Source organism: Ochotona princeps, chromosome 9, assembly GCF_030435755.1.
Source record: "Ochotona princeps isolate mOchPri1 chromosome 9, mOchPri1.hap1, whole genome shotgun sequence".
NCBI lineage: Eukaryota > Metazoa > Chordata > Mammalia > Lagomorpha > Ochotonidae > Ochotona > Ochotona princeps.
In genome coordinates, this window is record NC_080840.1 from 67,389,851 (window position 1) to 67,414,645 (window position 24,795).

Sequence of the window (24,795 nt, forward strand, 5' to 3'; positions counted from 1 at the left end):
TATTGGAGTAAATTCCCAGGAGTAGAATGACTGAGTCATATGGTAGATCTGTTTTCAGCTATCTGAGGAATAACCATAATGGATTGCTTAATGACTGTATTTGCTTGTATTCCCACCAGCAGTGTATTAGTGTATCTACGTTCTTTGCAACAGTTATTGTGCTTTGATTTTTTTTATGCGTTGACCATCATAACTAGGTGAGGTGAAAATTCATTGAGGATTTTATTTGCATTTCCTTCATGGCTAATGAACCCAAGCATTTTTTTCATGTGTTTCCTGGCCATTTGTATCCCATCCTTTGAAAATTGTCTATTTATGCCTTTTGTTCATTTCTGAACTGGATTGTTTTGTTACAGAGTTTCTTGAGTTGCTTGTGTATCCTGGATATTAATCCTTTATCACTTGCATATTTTGCACTTTTTCCTTCATTCTTATGATTTGCCTCTTCACTGAGTGTTTTTTGTTTGTATTTGTTTTATTTTGTTTTGCAATGCAGAAGCTTGTTAGGTTAATGAATTCCATTTGTCAGTTTTTGTCATTATTGCTTGTACTTCTGGAATCTTTTTCCTAAATTATTTGTCTATATAGGTGTCTTTGCAGTGTTTTCCCAAAGTTTTTGTCTAGTAATTTTGTGGTGTTAGATTTTAGATTTAGATCCTTGATCCATTTTGAGTTGATTTTTGTTTAAGGAGTAAGGAGGCGATATTGATCTATATTTCTGCACAAATGAACCCAATTTCCCTGGCAGTATTTGTTGAAGAGACTATCCTTTCTTTTGACCCTGAATTCATTTTTCTTTTGCCAATATTAGTCTGATATATGTGCATGGATATATTTCTTGGGTTTCTGTTATATTTTATTGGTCTACTCATCTATTTTTGTGTCAGAGTACTATTGAAATTTCTAAAATTTCTAAAAACACTTTTTATATTGGTTGAGGAATGTTTGCACTTATTGTATATTTAATTACTATGAAATGCTCTTTTGTATTAGAAATTGGCAATTTATAATAATGTGAACTTACGGAATAAAAAATAATGTTATTGTATTAAATGTTGAATAAACAGTCCAACTAGTTATCATAGTCATTGCCCCAAATAATACACTGTTGACAAAACATTTCAAATATATGAGTCTATTCATTATATTTCACATCCTTTGCAATAGAAATCAAAATATATCCTCCTTTCTAACTGAAATTGTGTACCTCTGACACCTCTGATTTCCTCCCCTTGAAGCTTATTATTCTTTTCTATTTTTTTTTTTTTGCCCAAATTTACTGCTACTGTACTAACTTCATGAATGAAGACCAAGATAAGTCATCTTTGGATGTGTATACATTTTTTAAAGATTTATTTATTTTTATTGCAAAGTCAGATATACAGAGAAGAGCAGACGTAGAGAGAAAGATCTTCCGTCTGATGATTCACTCCCCAAGTGACTCCAACTGCGGGTGCTGTGCCGATCTGAAGCTAGGAGCCAGGAACTTCCTCTAGGTCTCCCACTTGGCTGCAGGATCCCAAGGTTTGGGCCGTCCTCAACTGCTTTTCCAGGTCACAGGCAGGGAGCTGGAAGGGAAGTGGAACTGCTGGGATTAGAACCGGCACCCATATGGGATCCCGGCACATTGAAGATGAGGATTTTTAACCGCATTTTTAAAGCATTTACTTCCATAATTCTCTCTGTACATTGCTTTAAGCACATCCTGTAAGTTCCACCATTCCATATTTCTATAATCATCTAATAGATATTTTCTGAGTCCCATTAATATTTTTTATCTGACATACATATTAGTTGTTTAGAAATCTATTATTAAAATTATGATTTTAAAATTTATAGCTGGTATATTCTCTTTTGTGTGTGTAGCTTTATTTTATGAGTTTTGCTTGCAAAAGTTGCTAATTGAATTAATTAAATGTTTTGCATACGATATTGTGTCCCTCTTCCATTCATTATTAATAGAGGTAAATGTAAAATTATGATTATGAAGCTATCTGTTCTTCCTTTTAATAGAAAGAACATTTTGCATTATATATTGAAACCAATGGCATTTAGTAAATAAAACCTGAAATTGCTTTAGTTTCAAATTTATTCACCATTTTATTAGTAAAGATGTATGTCTCATAATTATTTTGCTAAATGAAAACATTAAGAAATGGTGATAACTCTTAATTCATTTTCACTTAATATTTTCATCATATATTTTATTTTAATTTTTGTGGTTCTGTTAATTATTTGAAATGTATTTGAATACAGCATTATCTTTCATAATTTTGCTTCTTGTATCTATCAACATGAAGCTATGGATATATTTGTATTACCCTCTACAATTTTGCTATTGCTTTCTATTTCTGTATTGAGAGCTAACATTTCTTTCTGGCCTTTAAAAATTAGCATTCATCTACTATTTTTCAGTTTTTAGCGTATTAACTTATAAATTACGTACAGCGTACTGTTCTTGGAGTGTTGTTTTAGTGTTGTTACAACAGATACACTTGACTGATTAATGTAATTTTTATATTAATTTCCATATATGGAGTCCACAGAACGACTTTTTCTTTATTCATTCCTGTCCCATATTTTGTGTTGCAGTCCTTTGATTTTAATTTTGAACATATTTTTCCTTACTGATACTGATTTTGAACATGTAAAGTTATCCACAAAATTGAAGGGGATCAGGTAGTGAGCTACCTGTACATATGCTCTCACATTAGCAATTTACATGTGCACTATTTTATTATGTTTCATCCGTTTGCTCTTCAGTACCTAAGGTGCTTTGAAATAGACTCCAAGCTTTGTCGTTTGATTTGTGAATATATTATCATTTTTGCATACATACTGAAATTGTTTTAAAGAAAACATTACCGTAGCTTAATGAACTTGAGTATCGCTTTTATCTTTCATATATTCTCCTGATATTATAGTTTCCTCTCTTAACGTTTGTTGTTAGAGGCCCAGCACAGTGGCTAAAGTACCTTCATTGCCTAGCCACAATCCCATATGGGTGCCAGTTTGTATCTGGATGTTGCATTTCAATTCCAGCTCCCTGCTTGTGCCCTGGGAAAGCAGGGGAGGATGGCCCAAACCCTTGGGGCCCTGCACCCATGTGGGAGACCCAGAAGAAACTTCTGGACCCTGGCTGCAAATTAGTTCAGTTCTATCCACTGTGGCCACTTGGGGAGTGAATCAGTGGATGCATGATCTTTCTCTCTGTATCTCTTTCTCTGTGTGTGTGTATATATATATATATATATATATATATATGTATATATATATATATATATATCTGCCTTTTCAATAAAAATAAATAAAACTTGGAAAAGAAGTTTATTAGTACTGCTTTTGAATTCGAATACATACAAGGTATAGAGATTAATTTATGTCCCTTAAATCTCTTTTTTCTTCAAAAGATTTATTTATTTTTTTGTTTGATAGATTTTACACAGAAAAGCAGATAGAGAGAGAGAAAGAGAGAGGGAGAAACACAGAGAGATATAGAAACTTCTGTCCGTTTGTTTACTACCCATCTTGCCACAACAACCAAAGCTGAACCGAACTGTGCAGGGGACCAAAGCCTTAGTGCATACTCCACTGCTTTCCCAGGTGAGAAATAGGGAGCTGGACCAGAAGTTGAGCAGCCATATGAGATGCCAGTACCAGCAGCTGGTGGATTGGCCTTCTGATACAACATACTAGACCTAAATATCTTACTTCTGAGTCCCTTCTAATTTATTTCCCAGACTCTCTTTTCATTTTATGTTCTTTAAATTTTATATGAATATGAGAGAAAGAAGGAATCTCCCACTTTTTGATTCATTCTCAAATGCCCACAACACCAACCTAAGGCCAAACCTAAAGCCAGTGTCCCATATGGATGGTATTTTTCCAAGTACTTGGTTACCACCTGATACTTTGCATGGTGTGTATTGACAAAATGCCAGAAGTGAAAATGGAGCTAGACTTCATACCCAGGCAATCGGTTGGGATCTGGGTGTCCCAAGTAGCGTTTTACATTCTGAGCCAAATGTTGGTTCTGCATTGTATCTTAAAAATGCATTTTGTTTTAACTGTGTTGAAAGACCTGGGTCATTTGTTGCACACAATTTCACAAGGTCCGCAATTAAATGATTGCATACTTAAGGTATCATTTAAGTTGCCTCCATCTTCATTGTTTTGCTTGCAAATTGCTAGTTACAGCTAAAGGTACAATCAGATTTGGGTGGATTTTCCTTTTAACTTTTTCATCGCAACTGTGAAATTTCATCAAATGGCATGTCTTTTTATTTGCTCCCTTTTGTGATGCTAACAGCCACTGAATACGGTAATCTACCTCTATATTTTTGCTTTGTTTATTTGCTGGAATTATTCTCAAAAGAAAACCTTTTCTTTCATCATGTGTATATTGTTTACTTGAAGTAGGATTGTGTAGAAGAGGGTAACACACTGATTCCTCCCCAACTATTCACAATAGTACAGTGATTCTCCAGGAGTCTCAAAAGATTTAAAATCAGTCTCTAAAATTTTTTAATCATTTAATGAGCTCAAGATTTAAGCATAGTTGATAAAATGCAGTCTCTTTCATTTATCGCTATTAATGATCAAATTACCCTCATTTGGCTTGTGGCAGCATGTTCATATCAGTTTTAGGGTCATTTTGACATAGTCTTCCAATTGTATTTTACAGTTTTCCTTATTTCTGATACGGTAAAATTTTCTTGTATCATACTGCTTTGCCTCATACTGTGAATCAGTCAACTCTCCAAAGAGTGTTAGTAAGATTTAATGGGAATGTTATTTAGACTAAGTATTTTAGATCCTAAGGATGCTCATTAACCTCCCCAATCTTAAATCTATGTCTTCCTCCAGCATTGCTGGAAACCTCACTTCTCAATGACATTATTACAGTTGCTAAGCAAAACAGTCCCATCTGTACCAAACTAATTACGTGATGGAAAATGGTTGATGGTTTCTTATTGGAGGGTGCTCTGTTTCAGCAAGATGAGGATAACAGTAAGCACAGCACTGTATTCTTAAATAATTTGAAGTTGTTCTTCCCTATGAGGCTGTATCATCACATATACATAATTATAATGTCTGATTATTATGGTTACTACCATTTTGGTTTGCAGCTGTAGATAATGGATGATTGCAAAAGATAATTAAAAAATATAAAGAAACTTGGCTTTTACCCTGTTTCCCTGTGCTTCCCTTTCCTAAATGCCAAACTACCTAATCTGTTTTTCTACATACTCCCTATTTTACATATGATGATGTACCAAACGCATTTTTACCTTCACGGCACTTTTTTCACAATCTTGTCATGTAACTTTCCATATCTTTGAAATATTCTCTTTATTCTTCTCACTGCATAGTATCCTCTTGTGTAGACGTTACGTGCACCTTATCGAATTCACTCCTTCTGGGAACTGGGCATTTCAGTGTCTCCAGTCATGTCCTTCAAAAATTATGCTGCAATGGTTTGGTCAATATGCAGTGTTATAGTTTAGCAAAGATACTGTAGCATAGATTTGAAGAAATGAAAATGCAGAGTCCAATAGTAAAAGAATCATTAAAGTTTTGCTAGATATTTTAAAATTTTGTAATGTTTAGCCATGTCTCTTTCCCACTAAAAAATGTATACCGTAAGTTCTAATGTTTCCTCAAATGACAGATGATAATTAGTTCCTTATAGATAGCAGTTTAACTGTTAAAAATTTCCTTTCTTACTGCAGGTTTGTTTAATGGATGGCAACTTTCTAAATAATGTAATTAAATTCATTAATTTTTATATTTGATCCTCATGTTTAAATTCCTTAGAAATTTACCTATTTTTACTTCTTTTTGTAGATTTTTATATCTGGTTTGAGTATGTCTGTAACCCATTTGGAATCAGTCCGATTTCATCACATTTGCATTACTTTCCAATATATTAACATCAATTATTTAGAAATGTATCTATTCTTCTGATTTTGAATTGATATGGTATTCTAAATGCACGAAAGCAACAATTCAGAAATTCAATAGCAGTTGATGCTGTATATGTATTTTAATTCACGTTCCATTATTCTGTCTTATTCAAATACTGCCCAAACTAAAGTAATGTTTGTTTTAATCCACGATAAGTTAGTTCTCTTCAATGGTCTAATTTTGAAAAATATATCCTTTCCAGATAATGTTTTCACAGGAATGTTTTATTGAAATATTTAAACAGAGAAAATATAAGTTTTTTTTTTGTTTAAACTTATAAATTGACTTAGGGAGAGAACATCTTTCCTGAAATTGTGAACAATTACCAGCTTCTAATATGTATATATATATATATATATATATATAAATACAAATATATATTGATATATATACATTTGTCCATATCTGAAAATGTACTTTTAGCAGTTTATTATGGTTTACTGAATGTTTGTTCCTCAAGTGTTTTTCTTGCTGCATTTCTGTTTAACATATTTTACCTTTACTTGTATAAAGGAAGTCTTCCTTATTACATAATTTTTTTTCATGACTTGTAGCTTATTTTTTTTATTAATGATTTTGCATTATGTGACAGTTTCATAGGCTCTGGGAATCCCCCCACCCCTACCTACGCCCCTCCCCCCTGGGGGATTCCTCCACCTTGATGCAGTATTACAGTTCAAATTCAATCAAGATTCTTTCCTTGCAAACATATACCAAGCATAGAGTCTAGCTACTTATTGTCCAGATGGGTTGAACAGTTTCTTGGGGAGACCATTTCTGGTCCGAAGTTGGAGCTGGTAGAGTATCATCCCAGTCAATTAAGAGTCCCAACATAACATCAACAGCAATTTGCAACATTATGGAATTGACATGGTTTTGAGTAACCAGTATGTTAAAAAAAAAAAAAAAAAGAAAGAAAAAGCAAGTCCTAACCACAACCTATGATTAGCTCATTGACATTTCAATTTTAGTTTATATACAGGACCGGCTGCTATATACCTTAAAATGGCTATAAGGTACCATTCAGCTGTCTCGTGTCTATTTCATTTTAGTATTTAGCCATTTGTTGTGTTGAAGTATAATTTTGCCGATCTTGGCAGATTTTAGGATAATCTAGACTGGCTTGTAACTCTAACAAGACATTTGTCGACATTTAAGGTGCAGAACATTTTTTTTGGGGGGGGGGGTGTGCAGGAACATCCCCAACACCATGGTGAGGAGTAACTAATCTTTGTGTCCCACCCAGCGAGGCATGAGCCAATCCATGCCAGCTTTTTCCTGTCAGATTTCAAGCTCTACTTTCTGTTGTTTGTCTATTTATTTTAGGTTTTTTTTAGTTTGTATGACTGTTTGTTTGCTGTGAGGGGTTTTCCGAGCGATCCCAATGGTCATTGCGAGGGAGAGCAGGGGTCCAGAGGTGGAGCCAGGCTCGGACCAGAGAAAGCTCACCTCCCTGGTCCGGAAGGACATTTATTGTTCTTCTGTTTCTGCGGACTGCTTAGGGCTTCTGGTTGTCTTTACGATGACGTTGGCTTCTGCACGGTAGTGTTTGGACTTCTTCCATCCCCTGCGGAAGCTCCGGTTGGGGGTGGGTGACCTCAGAGTACTCGCCTCCGAGGGCATCCAATTCCCTGTGGCCTCCTTGGCAGTTGGGATATAGTCCTTGTTGCTCGTCTTAATAGTTTGTGGTGAAGGTCTGGGAGTCTTCATGGTTGGGATCCAAGCTTCCTCCTTACCACCTGCTCCACTCTGGAGTGCCCCCCTGCTCCACGCACATGACCTCCTGTTAAGAGGTTGTCAGGGTCGCACCCGATTCCCCCCTCATGCATTGGTATAGTAGTTTACTGTTGTTTAGTGCCGCTTTGAGTCTGTTGTCTATGAATTACCAGATTTGACCTTGATAGGCTATATTGTACTTTTTTCTCACTCTTTTTATGGTCCTGAAAGATTTCCCTGCACTCCCTCCCCATTACAGGTTAACATAGCGTATTGAGGGTATAGTAGGTTTTACAGTTTTTCGATGTAGATCTTAGGTATTCTGACATTAATTGTTGGTTTATAGATTATATCGCGTTATCTTATTGCATTGGATACAGGTTGTTGGAGATTGCACTAATATTACAATATACAGGTACTATCTTCCAAGTTGTCATCTTTTCATCTCAGATTAAGGCAAACATGTGGTATTTAACCTTTTGGGATTGGTTCATTTCTCTTAGCATGATGGATTCCAGTCGGGCCCATTTGACCACAAAGAACTGCATTTTGTTGTTTTTTTTTTTAATACCTGAGTAGTATTACATAGAGTAGATGAACCATAGCTTTCTTATCCAGTCTTCTATTGATGGGCATTTTGGCTGCTTCCAGGTTTTTGCGATTGTAGATTGTGCTGCTATGAACATAGGTGTGCATGTTGGTTTCTTGTGTAGGAGATGTTTTGGATATATCCCTATGAGTGCTATTGCTGGATCATATGGTATGTTGATTTTCAGTTGTTTGAGTGTTCGCCAAACTGTTTCCCATAGAGGCTGTACCAGTCTGCAGTCCCACCAGCAGTGGAGAACGGTTCCCTTTTCCCCACATCCTCGCCAGCAAGTGTTGGTGGTATTATGTATGTGTGCCATCCTTACTGGAGTTAGGTGGTACCTCATTGTTGTCTTCATCTGGATTTCCCTTATTGCCAGGGAACTTGAGCATTTTTTCATATGCTTGTTTGCCATTTGGGTTTGTTCTTTTGTGAAATGTCTGCCCATTTCCCGTACCCATTTCTTGAGCAGTTTGTTTGTTCTGGTGTTTTGGTTTCTCTGGAGATCTTTGTATATTCTGGAGATCAGCCCTCTATCTCCTATGTAGTGTGCAAAGATCTTCTCCCATTCTGTAGGTTGTTTTTTTACTTTGTTGATTGTTTCTCTAGCTGTACAGAAGCTTCTTAGTTTGATGAGGTCCCAATTGTTTATTTTGGTCTCGATTTCTACTGATTTTGGAGTCTTTTTTAGAAAGTCAGGGCCTACCCCTAAGTGTTGCAGTGTGTTTCCAACATTTTCTTCCAAACGTTTGAAGGTTTCTGGATGTAGGTTTAGGTCTTTTATCCATTTAGATTCGATCTTAGTGTATGGTGAGAAATGTGGGTCTATCTTTTTGTTTCTGCAGGCTATCAACCAGTTGTCCCAACAGCATTTATTGAACAGACCTTTCCATTTGCTTGGGTTGTTGTCTGTCTTTTTGTCAAAGATTAATTGACTGTATCTGTGTGGGTTTCCATCTGTTGTTTCTATTCTGTTCCACTGATCTTCCTCTCTATCTTTGTGCCAGTACCAGGCTGTTTTGATGACCACTGCCCTATACTACGTCCATAGATCCTTGTAGTTTATTTTTTTGAAAAAAAAAAAAACTGGCCGGTGGTATGGCCTAGCGGCTAAAGTCCTTGCCTTGAAAACGCCGGGATCCCATTCGGGCGTTGGTTCTAATCCCGGCAGCTCTACTTCCCATCCAGCCCCCTGCTTGTGGCCTGGGAAAGCAGTCAAGGACAGCCCAAAGCTTTGGGACCCTGCACCCGCGTGGGAGACCCGGAAGAGGTTCCTGGTTCCTGGCATCGGATCGGTGTGCACCGGCTCGTTGTGGCTCACTTGGGGAGTGACTCATCAGACGGAAGATCTTCCTGTCTGTCTCTCCTCTCTGTATATCCGGCTTTACAATAATAATAAAATCTTTTAAAAAAAAAAAAAGAAAGAAAAAAAAAGTTTATTTGTTTAATTTTTTGAGATACAAAGTGAGAGAGGAGAGAAACAGAGGGATAGTGTCTCTCTCTTACACACACATAGACACACACACACACACACACACACACACACAGCCTTTCATTCACTAGCTCATTCTCCAGATGGCCACAACAATCTGCTGTGGTCCAGGAACTCCATCCTGATCTGCCACATGGGTGGCAGGAGCCCATGTACAGGGCATTCATCATTTGCCTGCACTGCAGGAAGCTGGACCACACGCAGAGCAACCAGGACTGGAATTGACATTCTACCACAGGATGCCAAGCAATAACTTACTAAGCTCTACCACAATACCAGTGCTAGATTCTTCTTTTGCTGCAGTTTGGCAATATTACAATGATCTATGCAAATTTTCTCTTGATTGTGTGGTTCTATTGATATTTTCTGATTTCCAAGGGAACAATTATATTTGCAAATAAAGTTATTTCATGTCTTATATACCAATTCCATAATTTTCTTGCTGAATCTGTATTAAGTAAAAGCTCCAACAGAGTCTTTAATATTACTGAAAATAGTAGACATTCTTATGTTCCTCCTAATTCCATAGTATAGTTTTCTGTGCTCTCACATCAGTTTAGCAATCATTTATGGTTGCATCTAAAATAGTCACAAAGATTTTCCACTAAAAACTATATTTTCAATTTAGTTGATGCTTGTTATATATGTTATGCTTGGATCCTAATTGTTCTTCCTATTATTTATGGAAACATTTGTAGGGGTAAAAGATTCAAATATATGTGTGTGTGTGTGTGTGTGTGTGTGTGTGTGAAAGCTGAGACCACAGTTTTACTGTTTCATATGATCAGGACCCACCAACATATACCCAAATACTTGTCCCTCCTAATATTCAACATTCTGTTTGTCATGTCCATATTTTCCCCAGAGAACTTAAGAAAAATCTTGTTTGTTATTTTTTGATAGATAGATAGATAGAAAGACTATAAATCTAATATAAAGAGATTATATATAATTATATTTATAACTTATATAATTATATATGATATACCAATACATATATAATTATATACATATACATATACATATATAATTATATATATAATTATATATAATTATATATATATACACATACATATACATATATAATTATATATATAATTATATATAATATGGGTTTATATATAATTATATGTGTTTATGCATAATAATATATACTTATATATGATATATAACATGTAATATAATAAGTGCAGCATGTATCATATAATATACCTATATTATAAATATATTGAAATAGAAAATACCTTATATGATATTAAAGATATTTATATATTGCTTATTTATGTATTTGTATAGAGTTTATACAATAAAATAGATTGTATTACATATTTTAAATTGCATATAAAATCATATATTGATATATTTATAGATTCTCTCTCTATATATATATATTTCAGTCGCATTCTCTCTATTTCTGGCACTCTATCTTTCAAATAATTAAATGAAAATTTGCCTAAAAATGTTTGTTGAAATATAGCTATTTCATTTCTTCCATGGTTTGCAACAAGATAGTAACTCTGTAACTGAAAATAATTATGTAATCATCCAATTATGTCCAACTCTTCTTTGAATTCCTTCCAGAAAGGGAATACAACATGGCCTTAGTTGTACAAGTCTTCACATTTTTTCCAGAGGCTACAGAATGAAAGAGAATGTATATATATATATATATATATATATATATATATATATATATATGTTTGTATTTATGTATTCCACATATTTAAATAAGTTCAAAAGTAGAATTGTGAATACATGAATAAAGTGAATGGAGTAGTTTTGTCAAAAACTTTTAGAAGTTCTATGACTTGGCTTTCAGATTAAAAGAAAAAGAAAGAAAATGAGAAAAGTTTGCAAATTGTCCCAATGTTGAGATTAGCTGGATATGACATAATTTCAGAGAAGTGCTGAAGAAATATAAGTAAGATGGTTACAATCTTAATTAAATGTAGAATAGCTTCTGTAGTGTTGCCTCTCACAAAAAGCATGGTGAGGTGTAATTTGCACGTGGAGTACAGTAAAGGTAGCTGTATGAAGGTGAGGTCATTGTTGGTGGTTAATTAGACACTCTGACAATAGGATCCTTATATGCACCCTATTGTTTTAAGATGAAACAAGCAAATCAACCCAGTTTCGTCGTCAAACACAGTGTAAATCTTTGCATTAGCTTTAAATATAAACACAAATATAAGCATAAGCTAATGCAAAGCATCCTCGTATTTTCTGCTCTGCACTCTTAATATTCATCCTTCCTTTCTTGACCTGACACTATATGTTCTGTAACATAGAATACATAAATGCACATATATAATATAGTATATGAGATGAATTAGTAGGCATTTATATACTATTAACTCAGTAACAAAGTTGTGGATGAAAAAACTAATTATATACAAAAATTTGTTGTTATAAGAAGAATCATTTTTTGCTACACATAGCATTTTAAAACACTTTAGTGTCTGAAATTAAACTCTACAGAAAGCCTTTCAAATAAAGAATTTATGTGTCATAATCACATCCTTAATAGAGTTTTATTTTCTCATATTCCTTTAATTCTCTTACTGAATTGAAAGCTAATAGGTTTCTAAAAGAAACTTGGTTGTTATGTTGCAATAGTAGTTTACAATAACAAAATTCTTTACAAAATGAAGTAATCATGGCTCAAAGACATTTATTTATGTTTGTAAGCAACAATGTTTTATCATTAGCTCTAATCAGCTCAGTATTTTTCACTCGAAGTTAATTAGATTACTACACATTGAAGAAATGAGAAATGTAGCAATTTATGACAGCTTACTGTGTTTTGTTTTTCAGCCAGAATGTGTTTTCTCAAATGTGAGTATACATCTTTTGAAAAGCAAAGTACTCAGTGCCTGCTAACTATTTTGTATCTCTTATGCGAATATATAAATTTTTTTAAATCCAAGTGTCTTTGTCTTTTCAAGGAGAATTTTCAAATAAACATAGGCCAAATAATCAAAATGCCAAAACTTTCAAGTAATATTTCAGTTCTTATTGGTATCAACCAAATCCTAGACACAGTAGCAATAGCACTTACATCCTGGGAAGCATCATTTCCTCCAGAATCCGAGAATTGTTTGGAGTGTTTCCTGCTGCAGAACAATCTTCAGCGGCGGATGTTGTGTCAGAGTAGCTTAGAATGCCAATAAGGACACAACCTCCCATGTGTTGTGGATTAAAAATATCCCACCTCTACTTCCAATTTAGCTTCTCACTGATGCACCTTGGAGTTCCTGCTGCCCACATGAGTTTGAGCCCAAGAGTTTGAGTCCCTGCTGCCCACATGGGAGAACTGGATAGAGCTCCCTGTTGCTGGGACACCTTGGCCCATTCTGGACTAGTGTGGGAATTTAGAGAGTGAACCAATGAATGAAAAATCTCTCTCTTTCTCTCTCTCTCTCTCTTTTTCTCTCACTCACTCTCCTTTTTTTCTAAATAAACAAGTACTCTGAAAATTCAGAATCATTTTTTTTAGTCACCAAAAATTTTGTTGTCAAAAATTCACTCAGAATCATTGGCACACATGTTTTGACAAATCCTCACAGAAATGCCTCATTCCTAGCACGAATAATCTTAAATAGATCCAAGTAAACAAAAGATAAATGTCTAAACTATCCTGGGTTCCAATATAGAATGTTTGACAAGTTATTTTCTTTCAAAATGGACAAGTCCTGCATCTTTGGTCTATTTTTAGAATTTTTGAGAATGATTTTAAGTCTATACCATTTTTATTACCTTCATTTATTATCTTTAGTCCTAATTTTATAATGTTTGTTCCTCTGTGTTTATGTAATAGTACTTTCCTCATCCAGACCATAATTTAAATGATGGCATGGATAATCTGTTTTGCACATCTGTGTAGTCCAAATGACCGGCAAATACTCCCATCAAAGGGCTCTTAAAACCTCATTAGGTTTTTCTGTGCCTCAACCTCCCTGGAGGAAGTCTCTCACTTTGGCTTCATTAATTGCTAATAATCTATTGTGAGAAACAGTATCTTAATCAATGAACAATTTAGGAAATAAAAGTAATATGAAATTTCATGTTCTGCCCTCAGATTTCTTAATAGTTTATTATTTATTTTTTGAGACATAACATTTCATTTTTAAAAATTGGTCTCGGGACCAGCAAAATAGTGTAGTGGCTACAATCCTTGCCTTGCATGTGCCAGGATACCACACGGATGCCAGTTCTTTTCCCAGCTGCTCTAGTTCACTTTCAGCTCCCTGCTTCTGCCTGGGAAAGCAGTGAAGGATAGCCCAAAGCCTTAGGATTCTTCACTTGTTTGGGAGACCCAGAAGAATTTCTTGGCTCCTGGCTTGGGATCGGCTCAGCTCTGGCCATTGCGGCCACTTAGGGAGTAAGCCAGCAGATGGCGGATCTTTCTGTCTCTTCTCTCTATAAACCTGCCTTCCTAATGAAAATAAATATATCTTTTAAAAAGGAAGAATAGTCTCAACATCTGGAAAATACCTGTGTTCAACACAGAGATCTTCTTCCAAATGTGTAATAATTATTACATTCTCTCTTAGTTGTGCTATCCCAACAAGTAACTACACAACACTATAAAGTCAAAACACATGGATAATTCTATTAAAAACAACAAGTCAAAAGTTGTACGTAATTTTCACTGTTGGGGATAATCTGCTTTTGCACAAAGTCAAAAACACTAACAAAACTTTGACCATTAAAATGATCAGCTCATATGGGCTTGCCTGTCCTGCATATTTCAAGTGAGATTTTTGAATTCTCCTCTTGGAGTAATTCTTTTTAAATAATAGAGAATTTGCAGAAACAATGTGACAAATAATAAATGCAAAAGAAGGTCATTTAATTTGATTAAAAACAGAGTGATTCATGCAAAATATTATTAGAAATGATTATTTTAATTGAGTACGCCTGTACCTCTCAAAATTACAAAGAAAAGTAGTGTGATGTGTAGAAATGATGGATGAGGGAGAATTGAAAGACATATTAATATATAAAGTAAATTAAAACTACTGAAAGAACATTCAAAATTTTATAAGTATTGCACTTAATATGTAGAACAAAGCTGTGAGACAGGTGATATTAATTTTTCCAGGTGAAAAAAACATAAAGCAATAGTGGGTTTTGCTCAATAACAAATGGCTAGACAGTATCCACGCTGGAACCCTGCTGATGCTCTTTGCCTCCAAAGACCAAGCTGATAGACACCATGATGTGCTTCCAAAGTCAAGAAAATCATGCATTAACTAGTACCTTGGTATTGTGATCATTTTTGTAACTTTGGTCTCAGTTTTAACTCTCTCGCTGAAGCTTTTTGAGGCCTGAGAATGTCTCTGCTGTGTCAGGAATGGCCATGAAATTTATTTTGAATAGCATGTCACAAGTAGCCACTCGATGGGCCACATCTGGACAAGTTTTAAAATATGTCCATAGGGCTTCCTTCTGCCACTTTCTGCCTTGCCTTTGTCATGAGAACATCAAGTTTGAGCAGGGCTGCTCCTTCAGCTTTAGTCTCCGACTGAGATGTCATTCAGTTCAGATCCGAACCATTACCACACCAACTACTCCCTGAAACTAAGACACAGCAGCACAACTCTCATTGCTGGCATAATTTGAATGGTAAAACAGTATTAAAAGCACTGGTATCTTGATACTGATACGAAACAAAGTTTAGAGATTGCTAACTGCACCTATTAGGAGATAATCTCAGATCTAAATCGAATACCATTAGCATTTTTCCAATTGAATACCTAACTTTTCAAATTTCTCTTATCATGTGTATGCAAAACAGGAAATTGTTCTACAAATACATTTTCATCTTACATGGAACATTTGTTTTCCACGTAGTTTTAATATACTGATCCCAGAAAAGAGTTCCTATGTAAATATAATAGTATCATTATACTTATAAATTATTTATATAAAATATATACAAGTACATATATACGCAAATATACATATTTTGTATACATTTGTATACACATATATATTTCTATCTCCCTACCGTGATACTGGGTGATAGAAATTTGCTCCCTGCGTGTGAAAGTGTTGCTTTTTTGTGTAGGTCACAGTCATGAATTAGCCTGGGTTCACTGGGAAGTAATGTCTCACTGGGCATCTGTTCTGTAAAGAAATCTTTTCTATGATTGAGCAGACCTGAGATGGATCTCGCAAAATCAGTAGTTCCTGTGTGGCAAGGAACCAGCAGGTTGAAGACCTCTCTGTCTTTCTCTTCTCTCTCTTTCTGAAAGTGAGCAAAAAGTGTCCTGACTGAGGAGTTAAAAGATTATCGTGACTATCTGAGGTCATTCTGTTTCACAATCTGAAATGAACAAAAACAATCTTACAACATACGCCATCGCTGTGAATATATAAATACATTTATTCTGTGAATAAAAATAAAACATGCATGCAATGCACAATAGAAATGATTGCTTTCTAGCTGCGTGTATCACGTCAAGTTAGTATTTACAGAAAAGCCGCCTCTATTTATTATATTTACTACTTAGAGTAGAATATTTAGGATAGCTATTTGTTATAGAGTATTACTGCTATAACTTCCAGTGCTAATGAGGAAACAACAAATGCTGATGCGACAGGCAGTGATACATTTGAAGGAAGATAGAAGATATGAGATGTCAAGTTACATGGCTCGAAGGAAGATTTCACAGTAATTTAGTGGGAAAAGCCGAATAATGCACTCACTAGGAACATAACTCTGGGTTCTAGGACAATGCAAAAATCTCAATCTGTGTGCATTGCACAGATGAGTAGGTTCATTTCTTAAGGTGTGTTTTAGTTTCATTATACATCACTATCACTACTGTTGACTTGAATTTATTGATACTGCAGTTTTAGTTGTAAAGGTTTATTTTATAGTTGCTTTAATTATAACTATAAAGACTGTGGGTCTGCTTTCACATTTATTATTTTTATGTTCCACAATAAATAGAATATAATGCAATACTGGAGTTAGCAACAATTATACTTTTATGCAGTCCCTGTTCATTACAGAAAACACCACTTCAAATCATAAATACATCAGGTATTAACAGCAAGCATTTATAAATTGAGCATTATGGACGTATCCAGAATAGGCCTTTACTTATTGTGGGTTTTTTTTATGACATTGTCCTTTTTAGAGTACATGCATAGTTTCCCAAACTGACAATTAAAAAATGAGAAAATCACAATTCATGAACTGGCCTACTTTCTTATGTAGACGGAGATCATCTTCATTTACAGATTACAGTATTTCTTTACGATGCATTTTCAAATGATTTTAAAAACTTGCTGAGTAATGATAGTTGCTATTTCTGTTCACTGAACTCACTTCTGTACTATTTCTGTTAGCTGAAATCATTTCTGTAGGTTTAATTTATTTCCCAGTTTTGCAATTATCAGGTTTTTTTTTTTCTAGGTTTGTGTTGACCTATATATACTGAAATTTGAATTTAAAATTTCTGGTCACAGGAGATGAAAGTTCTCCAACAGAGATAATTAGACAATACAGATGTAGTTTTCCAACATGTACTGTAATTTCAGTGGAGGATTGTCCTCTATAATTGCTTTTAGCACGTCCTGATTTTGTCCTTGGTACCACGCTTTGAGTTCAGCAACACCTGAAACACATATTTCTCATCCTTTTGAAGAAGGTCAGGAGTCTCTGCCCGCTGCACTGTGCTGAATTTGTGAAAAAAGACAAAGTAATCAACAGTCACGTGGGCCTGTCAGCAGCACAGCATCACACTGAACATCATTCTGTTTCTATGTAATGAGGATAATCACTTTTTTCCCCGAAATAATAATAACTGTTCACTCACAGAGACCTAAAACATCACTTCCTAGTTTTTGTGTAGGTCTTCACCTGATGTTTGTTTTGGAACTACACAGCGGTGTTTTCAACTTAATGGAGAAAAAAAATAAAGTGATGATAAAGTAACACCCTGCATCATATTGACGCAAGTATTTTTAATTTGCATTCATTTGAAAGGCAGGAGTAACAAAGAAAGGGACAGGTTGAGGAAAAGAAGAATCCTTCTGCTGATTCAGTCTTGAAATGTTCACAGTAGCCGTGACTGGATTAAGCTGAAGCTAGGAATCAACACCTCCATCCAGTGTCCCAAGCAGGTAGTAAGGACTCCAGTACTTGAGCCATGATCTGACTCGCAGGTGCATTAGCAGAGAACTGGTCAGAAGGTGGCAACATCGGAATGTGGAGTAGAATTTTATAGGAATCTAAGAGTAGAATTTTCTTTTATGAAAACAATAATATTTATTTGTAAGTCAGAGTAATAGAGGCAGAAAGAAAGAAATATTCCAGTTGCTGATTTAGACTCCAAGTGACAGCAATGGCAGGAGCTGGCCTGGTCTGAAGCTGAGAGTCAGGAGACAGGCACTTCTACCACATCTGGGAATAAGCAGTTGCTCTGTTCTCCACTACTTCCCCAGGCACAGTATCAGGGAGATTGATTGCAAGTGGAAGAGCCAGGACCCTAACGGTCCCCATCTGGATGCTGTCCTCAGAGGCAGTAGTGTTGTCCACTGTGCCCTGGGTATTATCAAGCACCTATCCCAAGTTGAATTTTCTTAGAAGCAAATAGGGATTTCTTTTAACTTCCTAGGCAACCACCTTTACTTTTTAAATTTCAAAGTCATTATCAAAACGTAACACATTGAAACAATTTGAAGAATATTGATTTCTAGTGAAATTAAATTTGTTTCTCATTGATCCATTATCATGTAAATTATTGTACATTAACTTCTAGGTTGAGTTATTTTAGTTAACAATTGGAACATTGGAAGTGATAGAACAGAATGGGAGAACTAGTACACAATTACGAAATAAAAGCTAGCAAGACAAAGATCTGGCTGGTACAAAGAGAAACACTGCTAATGATGGTGACACCTTACTTCAGAATTTAATTGGCTCAGATGAGGAAAAGTTGGACCTCTCGTCAAGAGGCCAGGTATTTGACAGAGATAAAATCAGACCTTGGTAGAGAGGTCAGCTGTTGAAACCAGAAATAAGGAGGAGACGTCAAGGGATCGGTGGTTAGTTCTATGAGCTTTGGAGGCATAGCTGGAGAGCACTGTGAATGCCTGGAAACAGGTCTAAACAACCTGGTAAGATTTTCTAAGCTGCCTAACATACACAAAACCAGAATTTGCCAAAAGGATACATGAAAGCTTACAACTCCAATGATTGGATCCAACAAACATTGACTCAGGCGTTGTTTAATGCCAATATTTACGAAATAGTATTGATTACTTTGTTAGCTCATTATTTATTAACTAATTAGTTCAGTGCCACCTCTTATGTAAGTAAACTAATAAGTAAATATTCCAGGCATTCATCTCAATTTTCTTATTTGAGTTTGACAGTATGAACATGCTATTCTAGTCAGTTTTTTATGCTACTGTGTTCCGCCAACCAGTGAGGGCAGAATATGCAGGCTGGGAAAAGTCACACTCTTCAGTTGGAGTAGAGAATGGAATCAAGAGGAGCCAAGAACAATATTAAAAAGCCAGATAAAATAAGTGGATTCCCACATTTCACAAACAGGGGTTCCAGTAACTGGATAAAAGGCAATGATAAAAAAAAATTGATGGGAAATGTTCCCATAAGAGAAACAGATGGACTTTCAACTTTAGCATTGGCCACAGTCCATCAAAGAGCAGGGTGTGTGAGCCAAGCAGCTCTCTGTTGTGTATTACAGTGTAAAAACAAGCAGGCAACGTGAACAGTTGGAGAAGGAAGTTTAGGAAGATGAGGGCAAGAGAATACCTCCTCACCACTTTTCTCTTAGAAAATTAGTACTAATTACGTTAGCTACCTCCTCATTATGCAAAATATGGACTTGAGTAGAAATTCCTGTCTTATCTGGGAGACATTCAGGCCCAATTAGAGACCTATTTAATCAGGATCTACAGTTTAGCAAGACCTTCAAACTGGCTGTGTTCCTTAAAATGAGGAAGCCAATAGGTTTTCAGTCAATGCTGTGGGCAAAGAACTTAATCACAATTCGGTAATAAAGGAGCTTATGAATTTTTGTCATATGTCCTTGAGAAGAGAACTTGAATGCCTGGAAGGGATTTGGCCTGCAGAGAAGCATGGCTCCTGAAAGGATGATGGTATCTGTTACAGAGGCATTCCTAGGTACCTGATGGCTTTTTCACAACAGATGAATTGCACTGGGGGTCTGGATCTCTTAAGCCCTAAGGATGTAGCAGCATCAGCTTTGGTGGCAAAGGGTCCTGAGGATGGGATAGACTTCCTGACACCTGCGGTGGGAAGGTTAAGTTGCCTTACTCTACTAAAAAAATAAAAGAGAGAGAGAGAGAGAGAAGGAAGCAAAAACTCACCAAAAAAGAGGAAAAGAAAAATGAGGGGGAACAAGGCTTACAGAGAAAGAAGGAATGTAAATCCCCACAGAATCTGCCAAGGAAAAGGAACTGGGGAGACAGACTATTATCAAACAAAAACAAACAAGAACAAATAAAGACATGTCTGCATGCAAATTTATCTGCTGAGATCACAAAACAGATTTTATTTTAAAAATTCAGTAAGTGAATTAAGGAAAATATGGTGATAGCTAAGAATCATTATCGTAAAGGACTAGAAAGAATTAAAAATACATATCAAATTTTTAAAAAGTTAATTTTAAAAAATAACATTGCAGAAAGATAGACAATATCTCAGGTCAGGAATTTATAGGAGCTACAATGGGAAAGGAAAAGAGGGCAGATATCCAATATGCAGTGTTTTTCTGAGTTTATGGTGTATACTAAGGATTCCAGGAAAGCCTGAATACCAAAGGAATTACCTATATATGTACTGCTAAAATTTGAAAAACTCAAGCCTAAAAAATATTCCTCAATTCCTTGCAAAACAAAACAAAACAAAACAAAACAAAAGCATAAAAATAATAGTCTGGCACCAGATTTCTAATTTGACACATTAGAAGAAAACTGAAGGAAAAAGTGAAAAAGCCAAGAAGTATGTCTATATCACCCAAAATACCATTAGTCTTTCAGGCAGGGGTAACAGGGTGGCATCTTACAAGCAAGCCAGACCTCTATTTAGTCTTTTCAGATCTATAACTAAATTCCATTAACTGGATGGCTCAAGAAAAATGTACATTTTTCTCACAGTTTGGAGTCTAGGAAGGACAAGATCGGGCGCTGGGACATTTGGACCCTAAGGAAGCACTGTGCCTCACATATAGCACCTTTTTGCTATAACCTCAAAAGACAGAAAGAACAGGAGTTGGGGTCTCACACTGGCATCCTTGATGATGGCACGCAGTTCATTCATGACTCTTTCCTCATGAATCACCGTGGGAACTGGAATTTTAATACACTGACAAGGGTGGCTTGGGAGTGGAATATCATCCCTTTCAAATAGCAATATCAGAGTTATACCTATCATACATCCTGTGCTGCCAAAATATTCTTAATTGTTAAAACTACTCTTGTTAAGTCAAAGAAGACCTCAAGGAAGGGGAAGGTGATATGCAAAAGAAAAAAACCAAGCATTTAATATTGCAAAGTCTGTTTTGTGTGTGCACACGTGTGTGTATGAGAGATAGAGTGTGTGTATATGCACGTGCAAGTGAGAGAGGGAGAAAGAGAAAATCAGGTGAATAATATTATTGTGCTTGGAATTTGCATTAGAATACTAAATAAAAATTGTTGTAACACACTAAATGTTTTTAATGAAAAGCACAACAATTGCGTGTAATCAAGAGCTGAAAGTGGTCTGGGTAAAGCTAAGCAGTTGGGGGAGAGCATAATCCCCTGAGTGAAAGCATTGTCCTCTTTAGGCTGGGGAAGAAGGAATGATATACAAGAGACAACCTTTAAAGTCTATTCAAACTCAGAAAGGGGAGAGGTATTAGCTACATAGGATGTAGAATAAGATAAGTATAGCTATTTATTGCCAGAAAATAGAGAAATTTGTTTGATAACAAAACTAGGAAATTCATATCTCCTAGAATGGGGAAAAGGGGGAGTGCAAAAATAATTCTCAAACCTAGGCTGGTGCCTCTGATAAGGCATGCAAACCAAAAATAGAGATTTAATGACAAGAAGCAAAGAATGTGTTAGAGTTACTTAAATTGTTCCCAAGTGACAAAGGGGGTAAATATTTAATATTGATATTGCTGTCAGTGACTTCTAATACTTGGTAATTCGATAACTGTATTGAGTATAAAACTAGGTACTCATTGCCATGAACAGTTTTTTTAAACTTATATTGATCCAAAATATCTGATAATTTGAGGCTTCTAATTGCTTGTATTCAACTGCTAACTACAGGGGCAAATATTTTCATCAAATAACATTAATATGAATAAATAAAAATAGCCCTTTACAAGTTTAAGATACAGCTGGAAGAATCTGCAGAGTTAATTACTCTTAAGTGTGATTAGAATTTTAATACACATACAAATATATGCTTAAAATTCTTCTGAATGGCTCTGAATACTTAGTGGAATTGTTCAAATTCTCTTTTCTAATAGCAACATATTCTAAATGATTATCAGTCTCAGCCTCCATGTGTTAGTCTTCTGGAATTACTTAACCAATCAAGAACTTATTTCAGTCATATAAAGACTGACAGGAAAAAAGAGTTTGGATCACAAATGTGACATAACTGTGATCCCAATTCCCTCAGGTATAAAATGGGAGCATGAATAGCTGAATTGTTCAGTGCCATCTGACTCTGCATGCCTCACTTCCGGGTCTCTGTGGGCGTCTCTGCTGCTGAGTCAGCGTCTTCAATGGGAGACAGCACCCAAGAGAGTAAGAAGAGGCTTCTCATGGCTCAACTTCTGGCTCTACATGGTCCACTTCAGAATACTTCGGGAAAAAATATGTTCAAAAGAGAAATAAACAGAAGCAGGAATGGCAAATTTGTACATGCATTCACAAAAGTTTCCATATAAGTGATGAAAGGGTTAGGGGTTACTAAAAAAAAAGCAAAAATCATTTCTCACACAGATATTGTAACTGTCATAGTATTTTCATTCTGCAAACCAGTACTATTATCGATAATAGTCCTTAACATAAAAAATTAGATACATCTTTTGTAAGTTCGTAGTAGAAATACAAAATAGATACATTACTAACATGATTTAGTCTTTAATTCTATGTCTTTCAATCAGTCATTTAGCATATGGATTGAGGTACACTTTTTATATTTACACTGAATTTCCTGCTCTTCTGGAGAAATGTAACTTCAGGATCCAGGAAACCTAAGGGAAAACTCTGTACTTTATCTCACAAACACCAGTAGTTTGGGGGCAGGTTTAAAGCCTTCCTTGTAGGCAAAGCTGACTGATTAAATTGAGTATTTTCTTTTTGAATCCCCAGTGTTCAATATGGCACAGTAAACTTAAATCTTTTCTTTGTTGTTTTTTTATGCAGACAAATTCTTTACTAGAAATAAACCTTCTTTTCCTTAAATTGTAGTTAAACATTATGCTTTAAAAGGGTATCTGTCTACTATTTCAAACTTAAGGCTTAGGAAAATGGAATTTACTTACTTATTTTCCGTGCATCTGCATATCATAAACACATACTTTACAATAGATTTTTCAACTATTGTATAGATTTTAACAGTTTTTCTTTGTATGTTTGAGAGATAATATTTACAGTACATTTCAATGTGAATTCAAGTTTCTGGAATTTTACAATTATGTAGATTTCTTTTTCTTTTGCATAAAACTGTACTTGAGAATTTCCCTAAAGGAACTGAAGCTCTGTTTTCATTATATAAAAAATGAAGCAATGCCTTCACATAAGTTGCTTTCAAGTGGCAGCTAATATCATGCAACAGTTTTTCTGATTGTATTTGCTCTGTTAGTCCCCACTTCAGTGTTATTGTTATTGGTCAGAAATTTAGGGCAAAAGTTTAAGTTAGATATCCCTACTTACCTCTTCTTGATATATTTTTACATATATTTATTCAAAATATGGAATTCTAGAAGGCAAGAGGATATCAGATGTCCCTAATCCAATTTCATGACCTAATCTGTAAACATTGGCTTTTCTAGACACAAAAATAACTTGCGTTGGATGAAATATCTTGGACTAGTTATTTCCAAAGTTTGATTTATTTATGAATTGATTTATTTAAAAAGCACATTGAAGGAAATGGAGAAGAGAGAGAGAGGTATTGGGCCCGGCATGATATCTTAGTGACTGAAGTCCTCACCTCGAATGGGCCAGCATCCCATATGGGCACTGGTTCTAATCCTGACTGCCCCACTCTCCATCCAGCTCCCTGCTTATGGCTGGGGAAAGCAAAGACAGCCCAAAGCCTTTGGACCCTGCACCTGTGTGGGAGACCCGGAAGAGGCTACTGGCTCCTAGCTTCAGATTGGCTCAGGTCTGGGCTGTTGCAGCCCCTTGAGGAGTGAATCAGTGAATGGAAAGATGTTCGCCTCTCTCTCCTCCTTTCTGTATGTCTGCCTTTCTAATAAAAATAAATCTTAAAAGAGAGACAGAGGTATCTTCCATTCAGTAGTTCATTCTCAAAATATCTCCAAAATTTGAGGATGCCCCAGGCAGAAGCCAGGAGCAAGGAACACCTTCAGTGTCTCTCACACAGATGACAGGAACCCAAGCAACTGGAACATGTTCTGGTGCCTCCTAGGGTGCACATTAGGAACCAAATAGGTCTAAGCTGAGGAGGAATTCAATTCCAGACACCCAATCCCAGGCATCCCAAAAGCCACTGGTATCCCACTGAACCACCATGTGAGCTCCTGGAGTACATTTCAATCTTTATTTTTGGGGCCAGCATGTTGGCTCAACTTGCTAATCCCCCACCTTTAAGCACAGGCATTTTGAATAGGTGCTGTATGTCCTGGCTGCTCCACTTCCCATCCAGTGAAGTTTGGAGATGTCTTTTTATATGAACTGGAAACAAAGGGTATTATTCCTTGGGCAAGGTGGAGTATTCATAAGGGGTGGAGTCTAGGTCAGGATTTTAGTATCTCCTATTTCCTTCCCTTTT

At 35.7% G+C, this 24,795-nt stretch overlaps 1 protein-coding gene across 1 annotated transcript in view; it reads left to right on the forward strand.

Annotated features, from left to right (window-relative positions):
* RALYL (RALY RNA binding protein like) overlaps positions 1 to 24,795 on the forward strand; it is a 360,797-nt gene that overhangs the window by 30,908 nt on the left and 305,094 nt on the right. The gene's annotated exons all lie outside the window — the stretch shown is intronic.